The sequence below is a fragment of the Danio aesculapii genome, chromosome 21 (assembly GCF_903798145.1).
Source record: "Danio aesculapii chromosome 21, fDanAes4.1, whole genome shotgun sequence".
In the NCBI taxonomy this organism is placed as follows: domain Eukaryota; kingdom Metazoa; phylum Chordata; class Actinopteri; order Cypriniformes; family Danionidae; genus Danio; species Danio aesculapii.
The window spans coordinates 32,549,518-32,568,756 of NC_079455.1; the positions used below are offsets into that span (position 1 = coordinate 32,549,518).

A 19,239-nucleotide genomic window follows, 5' to 3' on the forward strand; every position below is an offset into this window, starting at 1 on the left:
CAGTTCTAACACTGTGATTTTTTTTTTCACACGCAAGAAATATAATTAACAATCTGATGACACCATTTGTGCTGATTAGCACTTAATTCGCAGATAGGAGGCAGGAGCACAGAGGTGTCCATAGAAACCATCTAATGATGCAAACTGAAGTAGACACAAAAAAGTGCAGTCAATTTAAAATGTTCAAGAGCAACATGTCTAGTCTGTGACAGAACAACCTCACACATTGATTTTATCTATTTGGCTTGAGGGCCTCGGGCTCCTGACGTCACTGCCCTTCAATAAACTGCAGTGAGAGATGCATCCTCAGTGCTACAGACCAAAGGGTGTTTTTTTTAGTACCAACCTAGAGTAACAGCAGATTGGCGGTAATAAATTGGTGCCTCTCTCTGAACAAGTCAGGGCTTGGCACATCCACTTCAGTGTGTCACAGGGAGATTGAGAGAGAAAGATCCGGCCACCGCAGAGTTAGGAACACAATATGTGATGAGAAAACAACTGTGAGGAAAAAGAAAGATGTTTAGAGACAGAGAAACAATCCCAAAGAAAACAGAGAATATGAAGTGCCAGTGCACACCGTAAAGGTGTCTGATAAATGTCATATACTCACCTACAACTTTATTAAGTATGCTTGTTCAACTTCTTGGGTAACGCAAACATATAGCCAATATCCCTGGGAGGAAATATGCACGTAACAAGTGAATGTGGCATGGAGATTGATGACAGATAGGCTGGTCTGAGTATTTCAGAAACTGCTCATGTACTGAGATGTTCAAATGGGGGAAAATACCTTGTTGGTACCAAAAGGTCATACTCTAAATACATAAACAAACAAATAAACAAATAAATACCACATTTGCATAAATAAATTCTGTATTTAATATAGAAAGAGAATCAATCAAGGATCCGCTTAATATCATTTACACAAAAACATTATTAATGCAATGTTAAAAAAACTGATAAACACTCACCAGCCACTTTATTAGGTAGACCTTACTAGTACCAGGTTGGACCCACTTTTGCCTTCAGAATCCTTTGTGGCATAGATTCAACAAGGTACTGGAAATATTCCTCAGCGATTTTGGTCCATGTTGACATGATAGCATGACAGAGTTGCTGCTGATTTGTCAGCTGCACATCCATGATGCGAACCTCCCGTTCCACCACATCTCAAAGATGCTTTATTGGATTTAGATCTGGTGACTGTGGAGGCTATTTGAGTACAGTGAACTCATTGTCATGTTCAAGAAACCAGTCTGAGATGATTCGCGCTTTATGACATGGTGCGTTATCCTGCTGGAAGTAGCCATCAGAAGAGGGGTACACTGTGGTCATAAAGGGATGGACATGATCAGCAACAATACTCAGGTAGGATGCGGCGTTGAAACAATGCTCAATTGGTACTTATGGGCCTAAAGTGTGCCAAGAAAATATCACTCACACCATTAAACCACCAGCCAGAACCGTTGATGCAAAGCAGACTGGATCCATGCTTTCATGGTGTTGATGCCAAATTCTAACCCTACCATCCGAATGTCGCAGCAGAAAAAAAGACTCATTAGACCAACGTTTTCCCAATCTTCTATTGTCCATTTTTGGTGAGCCTGTGTGAATTGTAGCCTCAGTTTCCTGTTCTTAGGTGACAGGAGCGGCACCCGGTGTGGTCTTCTGCTGCTGTAGCCCATCCACCTCAAGGTTGGACATGTAGTGTGTTCAGAGATGCTCTTTTGCATACCTCGGTTGTAATGAGTGGTTATTTGAGTTACTGTTGCCTTTCTATTAGCTGGAACCAGTCTGGCCATTCTCCTCTGACATCAACAAGGCATTTGCAATAACAATGCTTCATCCAACAAACTCAGAGAGATGATCAAAACAAATACATAAACGCTTACAAAAACTTATTAACTTATCATTTTAACATTTATACAAAGATGTTCTTGCTTTAATGTGACAGAAAAAAAAATTATATATATATATATATCAAATATTAAGACACTATAGAGATAATTATTCTAAACATTTAGTAATTTCGCTAAAGTCATTAAGCTGTTTGAATTTTAATTGATGTAATCAGTGTAATTTCAGTGAAATGTTTATTTGAGTAGATATAAATATTAATGAGACAAACAAAAAACTTAAGTGTAACCCATCTCATCTCCGTATGCATCAGACACCCTCTTATTGACCCTTCCATGTTTCTGGAAATACATCTTGCAATTCTTATGGTGCTTCACGCAGGTGAGTGGGCCTGAAAAACGCTTGACTGGAAAAAAAAAAAAAAGAAATAAACTAACTCAGCCTTGTCATAGCATTTCTATTTTGCTGCTAGCTGATGATTTGAAGTGCTTCTTTTATCCTCACTTGTAAGTTGCTTTGGATAAAAGCGTCTGTGCTAAACGAGTGAATGAAAGCGCAATGTAAATGTCTTTTTTTATTTATTTTGTGCCTTCTTTTTATCATTTTTAAAATGTCAACATAATAAAACCTCTTATCTATGCATGTCTGAATGCATAAATATGTAAACACCTACATTTCCCAGTAAATATAACTCTGAAATTCATACATCTGTAATGAAAAGTCATCCAAGGTGAGCATTTACAATCCAAAACTGAATCTATTCTTTCCCTGTTGTTTCACTCATCACTGTTGTGTTTTATTTGAATACAGGAAGTGTTTGCTTTGGGAATGGCATTATAAAAGAAACAAATTTTATAAATGACACCGAGAGCAGCGAAAAGAAAAGAAATCAGTAACAATTTCAGAATATCACCAAATATGCAGCCAAACAACATTTACTCACATGATAATAAATCAGCCATAATCACATCCGTCACGACTCCATCTCTCTCTCTCTCCTACACTGCAGCAGAGGAGAAGATGAGCAAGCTAGGCACATGAATAATGACGTTAATGTAATGTAAATGACAGGGAAATGACAATTCAAATGCATGCATAGAAAACATATTCCAGGACTAAACTTAGCATCTCAGACTCACGGAGCTTGAACAAAATGAACAAAACTGCTCTTAAATTCAATTAAAACAATCAAACTGTACACTATCTGACAAAAGTCTTGTCATCGTTCCTAGTTGTAAAAGCAACAAATAATAACTTGACTTCTAGTTGATCATTTGGAAAAGTGGCAGAAGTTTTTTCCGATTAATCATCTGTTGAACTGCATCCCAATCATCATAAATACTGCAGAAGACGTATTGGAACCTGCATAGACCCAAGATTCTCATAGAAATCAGTCAAGTTTGGTGAAAAAAAATCATGGTTTGGGGTTACATTCAGTATGGGGGCGTGTAAGATATCTTCAGGACGGCAACATCAACAACCTGAGGTATCAAGATATTTGTGCTGCGCGTTACACTACAAACCACAGGAAAGGACAAATTCTTCAGCAGGATAGCACTCCTTCTCATACTTCAGCCTCCACATCAAAGTTCCTGAAAGCAAAGAAGGTGGAAAAACGTGCTTCAGGATTGGCCAGCCCAGTCACCAGACATGAACATTATTGAGCTTGTCTGGGTTAAGATGAAGGAGGAGGCATTGTAGATGAATCTAAAAAATCTTGATGAACTCTGAGAGTCCTCCAAGAATGCTTTCTTTGCCATTCCAGATGACTTTATTAATATGATTTGAGTCATTGCAGAGATGTATGGATGCAGTCCTCCAAGCTCATGGGAGTCGTACACAATATTAATTTTTTTTTCCACTGCACCATGACCCTATGTTCTATACTGTACATTATTTTTGTTAAGGGACAAGTCTTTTGTCTAAGCAAAGTCAGATATTACTGTCCTAATTAAATAATTAAATATCAAGGCATGATAATATTTCATTTTGGTAAAATAAGCATAATCTTTGCTGTTCATATAAGCCCCTTCTGATACCAAATGATCAACTAGAAGTCAAGTTATTATTTGTTGTTCCCAAAACTTGGATAGGCGACAAGACTTTTGTCAGGTAGTTTACTATTACACTTTAAAAAATGCCAACACAAATCGATTAGGTTTACAAATTTGAGTGGATTAAACATAAAACAATTAAGTTGTCCCAAACAGAATTGTGTTTTCTGCTCATTTTAAATAAGTAGTTTGAACAAGCAGCAGAATATTTTTTGAATGTACTGCTTTTCATTTCTCTTAACATAAAATACGGTTCATTAAAATGAATAACCATTATTACAGCAGTTTTCAATATTCATTCATTCATTTTCTTTTCGGCTTAGTCCCTTTATTAATCTGGGGTCACCACAGCGGAATGAACCACCAACTTATCCAGCATATATTTTACGCAGCGGATGCCCTTCCAGCTGCAACCCATCACAGGAAAAACCAATACACAATCATTCACACATGCACTACGGACAATTTAGCTTACCCAATTCACCTATCCCACGGTTTTTTTTTTTTTTTGGACTTGTGGAGGGAAACCGGAGCACCCGGAGGAAACCCACGCAAACACGAGGAGAACATGTCAAACTCTACACAGAAAAGCCAACTGACCCAGCCCAGGCTCAAACCAGCGACCTTCTTGCTGTGAGGCGATTGTGCTACCCACCGTGCCGTCCCCTCAGTTTTCAACAATAATGCTTTTTTTGCTCATAATATTGCAGCCCTTCTCTTATGGAACTCACAATGTGATGTTAATCTCTGAGCTGAAGTGATAATGAATCCTTCACATCGTCTCGAAAGAATCAGGTTACAAAATGTGTGCTAACAAGTCTCCAAGAAAAGATCTGGTTTGGTGTTTTTGTGCTTAAAAATAGCAGTTTCCCCATCTGAAACGTCTCACATGGTGTGCATGGTGTGTGTGTGTGTGTGCGTGCGCAGCCACGTGTGTAGTGGATCTGTTTTTAGATGCTGCACGCGCAGGGTGACGCACTTTTGCAAGGGGTGAAGTTCCCACCTATTTCTCAGCCCACAGAAATAAACCATACCTGCAAAAATAGAGCCGCTGCAGACGCACACAGACCCGCCGCCGATGCTGCAACCTTTAGATCCAGATCAATCAAGTCTGGACACGCACACACGCGCGCGCTGCACGGTCGTGACTAAAAAGTGAGGAGAGATAAACAGAGGCACAGAGAGATAAAGAGCAGAACTCAAAATCCCTGCTTCAAACAGCGCATGAATCAGCGCCGCCCGAGGGTCCAAAACATGTCTGAAAATACTACCATTTTCTGTTCAAACTTAATACAGCTGTATTTTGGAGAGTCTTCCTCAAATTTAACGGGTCATGATACCTTCCAAACACATTTTTGGAGATGTTAGGAGATTTACAGTTGTGTTTCAATATGCTAGAATGTCTTAGAAAACTTAATTTCAAAAAGTGAAACTCATGTATTATATAGACTTATTATACACAGATTGAAATATTTAAAGGGTGACACGGTGGTTCAGTGGTTAGCACTGCCACCTCACAGCAAGAAGGTCGCTGGTTTGAGTACCGGCTGGGCCAGTTGGCATGTTCTCCCCATGTTCGCGTGGGTTTTCTCTGGGTGCTCCAGTTTCCCCCACAGTCCAAAGACATGCACTATAGGTGAATTGAATAGACTAAATTGGTCATAGTGTATGTGTGTGAATGAGTTTGTATGGGTGTTTCCCAGTACTGGGTTGCAGCTGGAAGGGCATCCAATGTGTAAAACATATGTTGGATAAGTTGGCGGTTCATTCCGCTGTGGGGACCCCTGATGAATAAAGAACCTTTAAAAAAAAAAAAAAGAACATTTTTAGTCATTTTTGTACTCATTTTAGCCTTTTAAAGTTTACATTTCAGCCACAAAACTGCTTGAAATTGAGTAAATAAAGCATTTATTAACATACATATTAACATACATAGTAACCTTTACTATATGCCTGAATAATAAGATATATAATTGTTAATTTCAATAGTTTATTAAACATTTACTAACTCATTCTGAATGATCTTAAAAACCACCAACTATTCTTAAATACAAATGGTTTGTAAATAATGTAATACTTATTTTAGTAATGAAAAATAAATTATTAAAGTATGAAAGTGCAATTATTAAGCACATTATAAATGTGTTTGTAAGTGAAGAATACAGCATTTGTAGCTGCAGTTATAAACTGCTTACATACTAACTTTTATAAATGTAGAGTTGATGCTTAACAAATAATGAATTCACTAGATGCTAATGCTTGGTTAATGATTCATAGTGTGTAGTTGTAATAAAGTGTTACCCTTTTTTTCTTATTTTACACAATATTTATAGTATTTCAGCTGTACTCAAAAAATGATCAAGATAAAAGAAGTTTTAGTTAATACCATCTCAAAGAAAAGCATCTTAAGGACAAGAGGTCTTATTGATGCAGCATACATAAGAACATTTATGAGTGTAAATCAAAGTGACATTTAAAGGCGTAACTAGGTTAATTAGGTTAACTAGGCAGGCTAGGATAATTAGGCAAGTTATTGTATAATGATGGTTTGTTCTGTAGACTATCGAAAAAAATATAGCTTAAAGGGACTAATAATTTTGACCTTAAAATGGTTTTAAAAAATTAAAAACTGCTTTTATTCTAGCCAAAATAAAACAAATAAGACTTTCTCCAGAAGAAAAAAATATTATCAGACATAATGTGAAAATTTCCTTGCTCTGTTAAACATCATTTGGGAAATATTTAAGATAGAAAAAAATTCAAAGGGGGCTAATAATTCTGATTTCAACTGTATAAGCAACACTTTCCTTACGCGCACACACACACACACATCTGGTTTTCTGTTCACTTGCAGCTTTTCATCAGTGTCGACAATTGGGAGCGAAGAGACACATTGCCTTCTCTTTAATTTAATTATAATTTGGCTCATTTATCAGAGTTGAAGCTGTGGCAGGACTGAATGTGTTCATTAGAAGTACACGTCGACAGTTAAAACAAAAGACAAATATTTCACACCAACCACAAACAGTCTGTGGAAAATCAGTGGAACGAATACACTACCTGACAAAAGAAGTCTCATCGATCAACTATTTTCAACATCAACAGCCTGAGGGAAAGACATTTGTGCTGCCCATTACATTACAAACCCAAGAAGGCAATTGTTCAGCAGGATAGAGCTCTTTCTTATACTGCAGCCTTTAAACATCAAAGTTCCTGACAGCAAAAAAGTTAAGGTGCTCCAGGATTGGCCAGCCCAGTCACCAGACATAAACATTATTGAACGTCTGGGGTAAGATGAAGGAGGAGGCATTGATGATTAATCCAAACAATCTTGATGAACTCTGGGAGTCCTGCAAGAATGCTTTCTTTGCCATTTCAGATGACTTTATTAATAAGTGATTTGAGTCATTGCAGAGATGGATGCAGTCCTCCAAGCTCATGTGAGTCATACACAATATTAATATTCTTTTTCCACTGCACCATGACTTTATAGGTTTTATGAACAACAAATAATAACTTGACTTCTAGTTGATCATTTGGTGTCATTTAGCTTATATGAAAAGGCAACGGCATCCATAAATCTCTGCAATCACTTAAATTAAATAAAGTCACCAGGAATGGCATAGAACAGAGTTCAACTCACAGAGTTCATAAAAATTCTTTAGATTCATCATCAATGCCTCCTCCATCTTACTCCAGACATGTTCAATAATGTTAATTTCTTGTGACTGGGCTGGCCAATTCTGGAGCACCTTCTTTGGTTTCAGGAACTATGATGTGGAGGCTGAAGTATGAGGAGAGCTATCCTGCTGAAGAATTTGCCCTCTCCTGTGGTTTGTAATGTAATGGGCAGCACAAATGTCTTGATACCTCAAGCTGTTGATGTTGCCACCCACTCTGCAGATATCTCGCACGCCGCCTTGCTGAATGCAACCCCAAACCATGATTTTTCCTTCACCAAACTTGCCTGATTTTTCTGAGAATCTTGGGTCCATGTGGGTTCCAATAGGTTTTCTGCAGTATTTGTGATGATTGGGATCAGTTCAACAGAGGATTCATCAGAAAAATCAACCTTCTGCCACTTTTCAAATGATCAACTAGAAGTCACGGTATTATTTGTTGCTCTTACAGCTGGGACTGACGACAAGACTTTTGTCGTCAAGTAGTGTACATAACCTTACCTTCAAAAAGTTCTTTCACCTCTAAAGGAAAGGTCACTTATTGAAGGTCTTTCATTTCTCTGGCACAGATCCTGAGAAACACAAACAACCAAAGACCAGTGAATCAGGAAAAAACAACATCCCAAAGATTAACAATGCCCTAAAAGCAAAACCAGCTGTGCTAACATGCTGAAAATGATAAAAGATCAATAAAATAAATGGAGATGTTCTGTAAGGCCTAAAAGTGAAAGAGATCGACTGATAAAAATCCATGCAGGTAAAAACAGAAACCGTTTTGTCCTCGAGGCACCGTTACAAAGGAAAGCTTCATATGTTATATACTAGTTATATAAGATGTTGTCAGAATATTGAAATTACGAACTTTTATGTGATACCTTAAAAATTTACATTTATTATCATTTTCAATGCCATGGGGAAATTTTGCAACAGCATTAATTAAAACAACAATATTAAGCTAATGCTCGTCTTCATTTCTTCACTTGCCAAAGTTAAAACCTGAAGTATGGCTCTTAATGATTTTTACCACTGGTAATCAGGCCACAGAATGCTTAAATAAATAAAGAATGAAAGGAATGAAATAAATGAACAAATGAATTAATGAATAAAATTAACAAATTATGACAGCATTGTAATAAATTTCTTGTTTCTTAACTCCAATTATATTAGTAGCCTAAAAGAGACTAAACTACTAGCCAAATTTCTTTAAAGTTGAATTATTGAAGACAAAGTGAACAGTCAGAAATAAACAAATATGCATATTACACCGAACAACAAAAATAAATAGGCTACAAGATTACAAGTGGAAAGATGAAAACTGCATTTAGCATTCTTCATGTAGGCCAGAGTAACGTTAGGTGTAACAGTGATTTTGTTTAGTTATTAATTAATAACAAATGACGGTTTTAAAGACATGTATTTTGACGCAAGTGTTTAGCTTTATATACGTCTCTGTTGAAGTGTAAGAATGTAAGAGAAATGTGTGTGGCAGGAATCAACAGGTCTACTGTGGAAAAGCAGCATTTTATCAATTAAATATGTCAGTATTGATATATATATATATCAAAATTTCAATACTTTTGACAACAATAGTTGTCAACAGTGTCTTTCCAACAAAAACGCTAACCACCGTAACTCTAACACGATCACACGGCAATTTGTACATTTTTGATTTAGTAGCTAATTCGTATGAATTCGTACAATCTTCTTCGTACAATTTGCTCATCCACCAATGACGATGGATTTTGGAGCGGGGTTGGGTGCCACGCCTCCTTTTGTTAATCGTACATTTTCAAACGACTGAACTACTCTAAATTTGTACAAATTAGCCACTTAACTGACAAAACGTAAAATACACTACCTGACAAAAGTCTTGTCATCTAACAAAAGTTTTAGGAACAACAAATAATAACCTGGGAACTTGGTAAATCATTTGGTATCAGAAGTGGCTTATACTGTATGAAAGGCAAAGGCCTCTAGATTATGCTTATTTTACCAAAATAAACTTTTGCGTAGACAAGTCTTATCACTTAACAGAAATACTTAAAACTTATTAATAAAGTCATCTGGAATTGCAGAACTCCCAGAGTTCATCAAGATTCTTTGGATTCACTTTAATGTCTCCTTTATCTTACCCCAGGCATGCTCAATATGTTTGGTGACTGGGCTGGTCAATCCTGGAGAACCTTAATCTTTGCTTTCAGGAACTTTGATGTGGAGGGTGAAGCATGAGAAGGAGCGCTTTCCTGCTAAAGAATTTGCCCTCTTTTGTGGTTTGTAATGTAGTAGGCAGCACAAATGTCTTGATCTATTGCAAGCCTCAATACTGAATGTAACCCCAAACCATGACCTTTCCTTCACTACTCTTGACTGATTATTAAGAGACTCTTGGGTCCATGCGTAGTTACATTTCCTTGTGAGATCAGGCTGGTAATTCACAGAGATGAGCAAGCAAGTTATAGAGCAGAAATAAGAATATATGACCATGAGAGAAAGACTGAGCTAATAATAATAATAATAATGATAATAATAATAATAATAATAATAATAAAGCGCTCCACTACAACAACGGCATTTTAGAAACAAACAATTCTGCATACAAAGTGTCCAATCCAGCACTAAATCCCTTCAGAGATGCGAGTGTCCTGACAGCAGTGGCGTTACTAAAGGAGGACGAAAAGCCCTGATATCAACAACAAGCAGAAGGCTAATCTGGAGCATTGTGATGAACTGGATTTACAGCAGAACCGATAAGGCGAAAAACAGGCTGGAGTGATCATAACGGTTCAGTTCAAAAGAGTCCATCAGTCAGCCATACATTCAACATCTGACCAGCAGCAGCAAAAAAATAATAGTTGTTTCCAAACAGGTTTTCCGAAATATTTCTAATCACAACATTTTTAAATATTAAACTCACTTTTAAATAAATTTTTTTTTAAAAGTCATTGGCAGCAAAATAACACTAATAATAATAATAATAATAATAATAATAATAATAATAATAATAAAAAATGTATGGTAACACTTTAGAATAACGGTCTATTAGTTTATGCATTTACTATTAAGAAGGCTAATAATCTTGTAAACCATTTATTACTCAGTTCAGCATTTACTAATGCATTATTAAAATCTAAATTCATGCTTGTTAACATTAGTTTATGCATCGTGAGTTAAGTTTACATGAACTAACACCATTTAACTTAACTTTAACGTTAACAAAGACGGATAAATACATAATAAATGTGTAACTAATTGTTTTTTCATGTTAGTGAATACTTTAACTTTTATTTTAAACCGTTTCCAAAGTTACATATAACACAAGCAAAATAATATTATTTTTGTGCAGATTTTATTTTCTTTCATACCAAATAAAGGTTTGTGGGTTTAATAATATTATATTATATTATATTACATTATATTATTAACAACTTAATATATTCATCATTAAAAATTCAAATTAACAGTTTTAAATTATGATCACATGGGCTCACACTACCTGACAAAAGTCTTGTTGCCTTTCCAAGTTTTAGAAACAACAAATAATAACTTGACTTCTAGTTTATCATTTGGTATCAGAAGTGGTTTAAATGAAAGGCAAAGGTCTCTAGATTAGCTTATTGTACCAAAATAAAATATAACCATGCCTTCATTTTTTATTATTTAATTTGGAGAGTAAGGTCTGACTTTGCTTAGACAAAAGTCTCGTCACTTAACAGTAATAATGTACAGTATAAAACAAAGCTATGGTGCAGTGGAAAAAGAGTTAATATTGTGTATGACTCCCATGAGCTTGGAGGACTGCATCCATCTGCAATGACTCAAATAACTTATTAATAAAGTCATCTTGCAAAGTTCATCAAGATTATTTGGATTCATCTTCAATGCCTCCTACATCTTACCCCAGACATGCTCACTGGGCTGGCCAATCCTGGAGCACATTGACCTTCTTTATTTTCAGGAACTTTGATATGGAGGCTGAAGTATGAGAAGGAGCGCTATCCTGCTGAAGAATTTGCCCTCTCCTGTGGTTTGTAACGTAACAGGCAGCACAAATGTCTTGATACCTCAGGCTGTTGATGTTGATGCCATCCACTCTGCAGAAATCTCGCACGCCCCATACTGAATGTAAACTTGACTGATTTCTTCTGCAGTATTTGTGATGATTGGGATGCAGTTCAACAGATGATTCATTGGAGAAATCTACCTTCTGCAACCTTTCCAAATGATCAACTAGAAGTTAAGTTATTATCTGTGGCTCTTACAACTGAGATCGACAACAAGATTTTTGTCAGGTAGTGTGTATTACAATAATGAATAATAACATTTATTTTTTGTTTGTAATTTTACATTTATTTAAATGTAAAATTATGTAAATTAATTCAAATTACATATTTGGATGTTATATTATATTATATTATATTATATTATATTATATTATATTATATTATATTATATTATATTATATTATATTATATTTACACTGAACCAACACTGCATTTACTTACACATACCATGCAACCTACTTTCCAAATGAGGGATGGAACAGAGTGATTCATCCTAAACAAAGCAATTCATCCTAAATGACAAAACGTGATTCATCTTTAACTAAGCCATTCATCCTCACACCATTGCTTGAGTCCAACCGCTGTTTTAATATGACATAATTATGTCAGATCTGACAAACGTGTCTCTTGAAAGCCAACAGCATCCACTGATTTAGAAGATGTTGACAAATACCTGAGCGACAGTGAAATTAATGTGAAAAAGGAGGAGAGTCGGGTCAAAGCAATTTTCGTACTTCAGTTTGTTCAATTCTGATAGAGGTGACTTGAGTCAAAGCTTCACATCCACATAAACACATGCATGAATATGTAAACAAACATTTGTACGGCATGAGAATGAATGCTGGTCAGAAACACACAAATGGAAAAAAAAAAAATACCTGCAGTCAAATAATTCACCATGCACCTCAATAAAGTCCTGAATTGCATCCAGTCAGGCCTGCAAATAAACACAAAAAGGACTTGATAAAAGACCAACAAGAACATTCATACTGATTTAAACATTTGTGCACATCAAAGCTTTAATTGAAACCATCTAATGATGTTGCTCCAAAATTAAATGAGTTTCTTGATAATCCCGAAGCCAAGGGGAAGAAGAAAACCAACCACTACATTTTCACCTAAATTGCTCTTTTAGCCTGTGGCCATTTAATTTTCCCATTTTTCTTATTTCGGCTCTGAATGAGTGTACTTGAGGGCTGATCTTCTGTACTCGTTCACCTTTGAAGTGTGTTAAATGTTTCTCTCTGTGCTCCTAAAGTCATCTAGTATTGCAGGTTTAAAATATTAATCGTGTAATTAATTACTCACCCGCATGTTGATGCAATCCCTTGAGACCTTCGTTAATTTTTTTTGGAACTTACAAGAGTCAATATACACTCACTGGACACTTTATTGCTTGTTCAACTGCTTGTTGATGCTAAAGAGCCAATCACATATCAGCAATGCATTTAGTCATGTAGCTGTGGTCAAAACCACATGACCTTAGAAATAACTGACGCACATGCTGTAAAGGCTCCACACTTTCTGAAAGGAGGCCAGGATCAGCAGCTCATTTGCATTATAAGAGACACACAAGTGACCTGGATCATATTGCATGTTGTTCTTTTGTTGGTCTCACTACATCTCTTGCCCTTCTCTGTAATTTGCTTCGGATAAAACCATTTGCCAAATGATACAATGTGATGTACACTAACCGACCACTTTATTAGGTACAACTGTCCAACTGCTGGCAGCAACTCAATGCATTTAGGCATGTAGACATGGTCAAGACGATCTGCTGCAGTTAAAACTGAGCATCAGAATGGGGAAGAAAGGGGATTAAAATGACAGAATGTGGCATGGTTGTTGGTGTCAGAAGGGCTGGTCTAAGAATTTCAGAAATTGCTGATCGACTGGGATTTTCACGTAAAAACAATTACTAGGGTTTACAGAGAAATGTCTGAAAAACAGAAAATATCCAGTGAGCGACAGTTCTGTTGGCGCAAATGCCTTGTTGATTCCAGAGGTCAGAGGAGAATGGCCAGATTGGTTTTAAGTGATAGAAAGGCAACACAGTAACTCAAATAACCACTCGTTACAACGAGGTATGCAGAAGAGCATCTCTGAACACAACATGTCCAACCTTGAGGCAGATGGGCTACAGCAGCAGAAAACCACACCGGGTGCCACTCCTGACAGCAACAAGACAGGAATCTGAGGCTACAATACACACAGGCTCACCAAAAATGGACAATAGAAGATTGGAAAAACGTTGCCTGGTCTGATAAGTCTCAATTTCTGCTGTGATATTCGAATGGCAGGGTCAGAATTTAGCATGCACAACATAAAAGCATGGATCCATCCAGCCTTGCATCAACGGTTCTGGTGGTCTATTGGTGTGGGAGATATATTCTTGGCAAACTTTGGGCCCATTAGTACCAATTGAGCATCGTGTCAACACCACAGCCTACCTGAGTATTGTTACTTATGTCCATCCCTTTATGACCACAGTGTACCCATCTTCTGATGGCTACTTCCAGTAGGATAATGTACCAAGTCATATAGCATTAATCATCTCAGACTGGTTTCTTGAACATGATAATGAGTTCACTGTACTCAAATGGCCTCCACAGCCACCAGAGCTCAATCCAATAGAGCACCTTTGGGATGTGGTGGAACGAGAAATCATGTCATGGGCGTGAAGCTGACAAATCTGCAGCAACTGCGTGATGCTATCATATCAATATGGACCAAAAACACTGAGGAATATGTCCAGCACCTTGTTGAATCTATGCTATGAAGGATTAAGGAAGGTCTGAAAGCAAAAGAGGGTCCAACCCGGTACTAGTAAGGTGTACCCAATAAAGTGATCAGTGAGTGTATATGAATTTTTTAAATCTAAAAAAGGACAAACAAATCATACAAACAAATAAAAAAATAAATAAAAAAGCACTAAAATCTATAAAGCAGAGCAAAGTCAGACTGTCCTTTCTCAATGCATTTTCACAGAAAAAATGGTCAAATGGAAACCGGGGACAGATTAACTTTGAAAGAGGGCCTAGGAAATCTAATATAGCACAATGGCTTGTTGGTATTAAATAAAAGCATAAAAGCCAAACTAAATAGTTTGGCGTAAACGGGCAGCGCAGTGAGCTCAGCGTTCACCTTGGAGACTCATTATCAGGGGAAATAAGAGGTCATTAGTAAACAGAGAATACTGCTGGTCAGCAATAACACATGCTCTTTTCACACTGCCCACTCAAAGTCACCAGACGCCAAAGGCTTTTTTGTTGTTTTCTGAGAGTCTGATGGAGGTGTAGGAGCGTAATGTACATGTGCGTCAGAGCAGAGGGAGATCCGGCTTCTACACAGTGACCCATTTACCTGTTGTAACCCACAATTGCTTTTTAAAGACATGAGATGAATGGGAATTGGGAGAACGAGAGAGAAACAGAGCAGCAGACAGAAACTCCATTCCAGTTACTTTTGGTCATTTGTATGTGACTGATTTTTTCTTTTCTCATGGATTCTTTCTTTGATCGATGACTAACACTTTTCTGATATACCCAAACCTGTTGAAAGTCTCACTAAGATCAAGAAATATGAGGATAAACACACATGCAAGTGGAACAGTACAGTGAAAATCTGTCTGTGTTTACTTGCTTTTATGTTGGTTCAGATTTCCTTCCTTCCATTGAATACAAGAGTGAATTTGCGAAGAAATATCCAAGTGATTCTCTTCAGAATAAGTAAATGAGGACTGAGCTTCAAATAAGACACAAAAGATGCAAAAAAAAAAAAAAAAAAAAAAACTTAAATTTATTATTATTATTATTGTCAGGGGCGGACTGGCCATAGGGAGCAGCGGGACATTTCCCGGTGGCCTGGCGGTCAATCTGGCCTGCCACCGTGAGTCTGGCCTTCTGCGCCATCCACCCCCCCTCTCGCTCTTCACTTTCTAGATTGCATCAGATTTGCCCTGACTACCTGTACCTTTGGCCTGGTGGAAAATGCTTTCCCCAGTCCGCTTCTGATTATTGTTATTATCAATATTATACATAACAGTAAAAAGTTGCAATAATTTATGGTTGTTTTATTCTAAGCTTTTATTTTGGTGAAATTGTCTTTTTGAAATTCTTTTAATTGGTAAACAAATGAAGGGGACATTTACATTTTAATTGCTTGAAAACCTTTTAATTGGTCGTTTATTTACATTACAATGTTGTTTTGATGACTAAAGACACAAATATATTTTCAAAAATGATAACACTACTCGTTTTAACACTAACATTATATTTTCAAATTCATTCATCAGAAGTTTACTCAACAGTGATGTACTAAATAGCCAAAAGCATTCTAAAGCATTTTTTAAATAATAAAAAAAAGTTACTATCAAACAAACAACACCATTTTATATAGTCACAAATGGCCATTGGCGAGTGTGTTTTCAGACTCTGTTCTCACATCTTCTGAAGCCATGTAACTATGGAGCCAGATCAGTCTAAAAAGTAATACATTTACAATATAAAATCCATACATCCACAACACAATTCACATTTACAAAATCCAATTCGTAAATTCAAATCACGATTTAAAAATACACAAATTTAATTTGTTTGGCAGAAATATCTATGCTTTTGACCAGTGAAGTCATGGATTGTGTTTTGAATTGACAAATTGGATTTTGTAAATGTGAATTGTGCTGTTTATGTTAGAATTTTATTTTATAAATGTATTATTGGCAACGTGGTGACGCAGTGGGGCAACACGATAACCTCACAGCAAGAGGTCACTGGTTCGAGCCTCGGCTGGGTCAGTTGGCGTTTCTGTGTGAGTTTCATGTTCTCCAGTATCGTGTGGGGTTCTTCCGGGTGCTCCGTTCATTCAAAGACCTTAGCTGAGGAAGTTCAACCTCCCAAAGGAGCTGCTGAAACAGTTCTACATCATTGTTCCATCATTGAATCAGTCATCTGCACATCAATAACTGTCTGGTTTAGCTCAGCTACTATATACGACCTCTAAAGACTATGTCGAATAGTTGTCGAATAGCTGAGCGAATCACTGGTACAACCCTTCCTACTCCCCAAGAACTGTACTTATCTAGAGCAAGCAGAAGGGCTGCCAAAATCACTCTGGACCCCTCACACCCAGCACACTGCCTCTTTGAACTTTTACCTTCTGGTCGACGCTACAAAGCACTGCGCACCAGAACAGCCCGACACAGAAAGTTTCTTCCCTCAGCCAATCCATCTCATGAACACTTGCTGATAATTATTGTGGAACCAACATCACTACTTGCTATACACTTTTATACACATATACACTTATTTAACAACACACTTTACATGCCAATTTGCACATAACAGCTGCACATACAACGTTGTATATAGTAATATAGCTGTATATACACCTGTCAATTTATACATTTGCATTTACTACTTGTATTTTAAAAAATATATATTCATTATGTATTTTTTTGTCCTGTCTCTGTAATACTGTTGCACTGTTGAAGCTCTGTCACCAAAACAAATTAAGACAACAAAGCAACTCATTTAAATACACTATAACCAGCAGCTACGCTATTTTCTTTATTTTGCTATTTCCACCTGGGGATACTCATCCCGAGGCCCCTTGAGACTATGCAACACCATTAATGCGATCCAAGACCTGTGGAGCAATGATCCCAAGGTATCCATAATCCTGGACCAGTCCGTATCCCGAGCTGATGCTGTGGTGGTCATAGAGGATTGGAGTGCACTACAGTAATATGCACTCCTAATGGAGACTACAGTGACAAACAAGTCCCCGCATTGATCCCGTGGGCCAGCCTGATCACCCGCCGGTGCCCTACTCACACCTGCAGCTTCTACAGCCTCCGGCACCTAGACTGCAACTGCACACAGGAAGTTTGGCCAGAAGAATAATGATCGTGCCCAACAGAGCCTGGTTTCTATTGAGGTTTTTTCCCCTTCACTTCGTCAAGTGGTGAAGTTTATTCCTCACCACTGTCACCACAAGCTTGCTCAGATCGGGACTTGTGGAGCTGCGCTTCGGCGGATTTGCTCTTCAGTGTTTGAACTTTCAGTGGAATTTAACCCACACTGAACTGAACTTCAACTCTGAAATCTGGACTTTACTAGACCTATGTTAAGCTGCTTTGAAACAATCTACATTGTGAAAAGTGCTATATAAACAAACAAACATGAATTGAATTTTATTCACTGAAAATAGTTGCATATAATAATATTAACAATATAAGCTTTAACTGATGGAACTTAATTATTCTGCTTTCGTCAACCATAACAAAACACCAGTTTGAAGCACAAGATTGTTGCGGAATAATTATGTATATGCAGGCACAAACTAAACTAACATGATTTGATGCTTGCAGTCGAGTTTGTAGCCACATGCGTAATATTATGAAACAAAAAAACTCTCAATCAAATTCTTCTACAGACTTATTTTTTCACTATTTAGACCTTGTATCATCAGGAAACACAGGTATTCATTTTGTTTTGCCTGTACGTTTTTGTTTTTACTCTCAAAGTGCCAATTGGTGATTCCTACGATATTTCATATAATGAAATAATTTTTTTTCTTCCAAAATTTACTTAAATTAACACATTTTAAAGTCCACATGAGCCAGAAGTGTCCACATGAGCCAGAAGTTGCTGAGACTTTTATATAATTTTGTTGATGTACTGCAAAGTGAAACTAAATATTGAGTAGGGGGGTCTGAGTCTTTTGTTTTAGCACATTGTTACCTCATAGCAACACAATGGTAAGAGGGGCCTGGTTAAAAAATATTGTGGAAGAAGCAGTCAAACTGAAGTCAACAGAAAAGGGCCGTCACTATAAACACATAAGCAAATATTAGCAAAAACAAACTTTTTTTTTTTCAGTGGATCATTTGTTTTGAACTCTAGGTGATGTAAAGGTGATTTAAAGGAATAATTGTTCACCTAAAGAATAATGTGCGTAAGCAAAATAAACATTGTAAATTCACACAGACATCTCTAAAGTCCTACTGAAGAAAAAAAGTGATACTTCAGGCCTGAGAGTAAATAAATTAAACAAATGTTAATTTTTAGGTGAAACTTACCTTTAAATTTCGATGATTATTTTTATTCATCTATCATAGACTTGGAATAAAGAGCAAAAGTTATATACAGGAGCATTTTTTAGGCTTATATGACCTCTTTTTTGTTTTGAAACCTGACAGACCTCTTTCATTTTTATTACACTGAAAAGGAGTACGTTTGATTCAACGTTTGTGTTCGACTAAACAAAGAAGTTACGAGGATTTGCTCATAAAATGATGACAGATTTTTATTTTAAGGTGAGTATTTCCTTAACCACTTACTTTCTCATAGACTATGACCCATATTTCCCCTCACAAACTCATTAATTAGTGCTGACGTTTGTGCCTATTCTTGGGGGAGAACAAGACAATGAATTAACAAGGCAGGCAAAATATAAGTGTGCTTCAGCGGAGTGGAAAGGTCACAGCGGCCCCTCGTCTGTCATTCTGACAGGAGCTAAACAACAGAGTAAATAACCTCCCTTTACCTGCTCTTAATCACCACACGGAGAAAGGCATGATGTGGA

General features: G+C 36.9%; 1 long non-coding RNA gene across 1 annotated transcript; it reads right to left on the reverse strand.

Moving 5' to 3' along the window:
- Positions 1 to 310: 310 nt before the first annotated feature.
- On the reverse strand, positions 311 to 1,315 carry LOC130214199 (uncharacterized). The gene is made up of 4 exons (XR_008835609.1): positions 972 to 1,315; positions 791 to 815; positions 611 to 673; positions 311 to 498 (listed from the first exon to the last, which is right to left on the reverse strand). It is a non-coding gene; the product is annotated as an uncharacterized LOC130214199 (long non-coding RNA).
- Between the last annotated feature and the right edge of the window lie 17,924 nt (positions 1,316 to 19,239).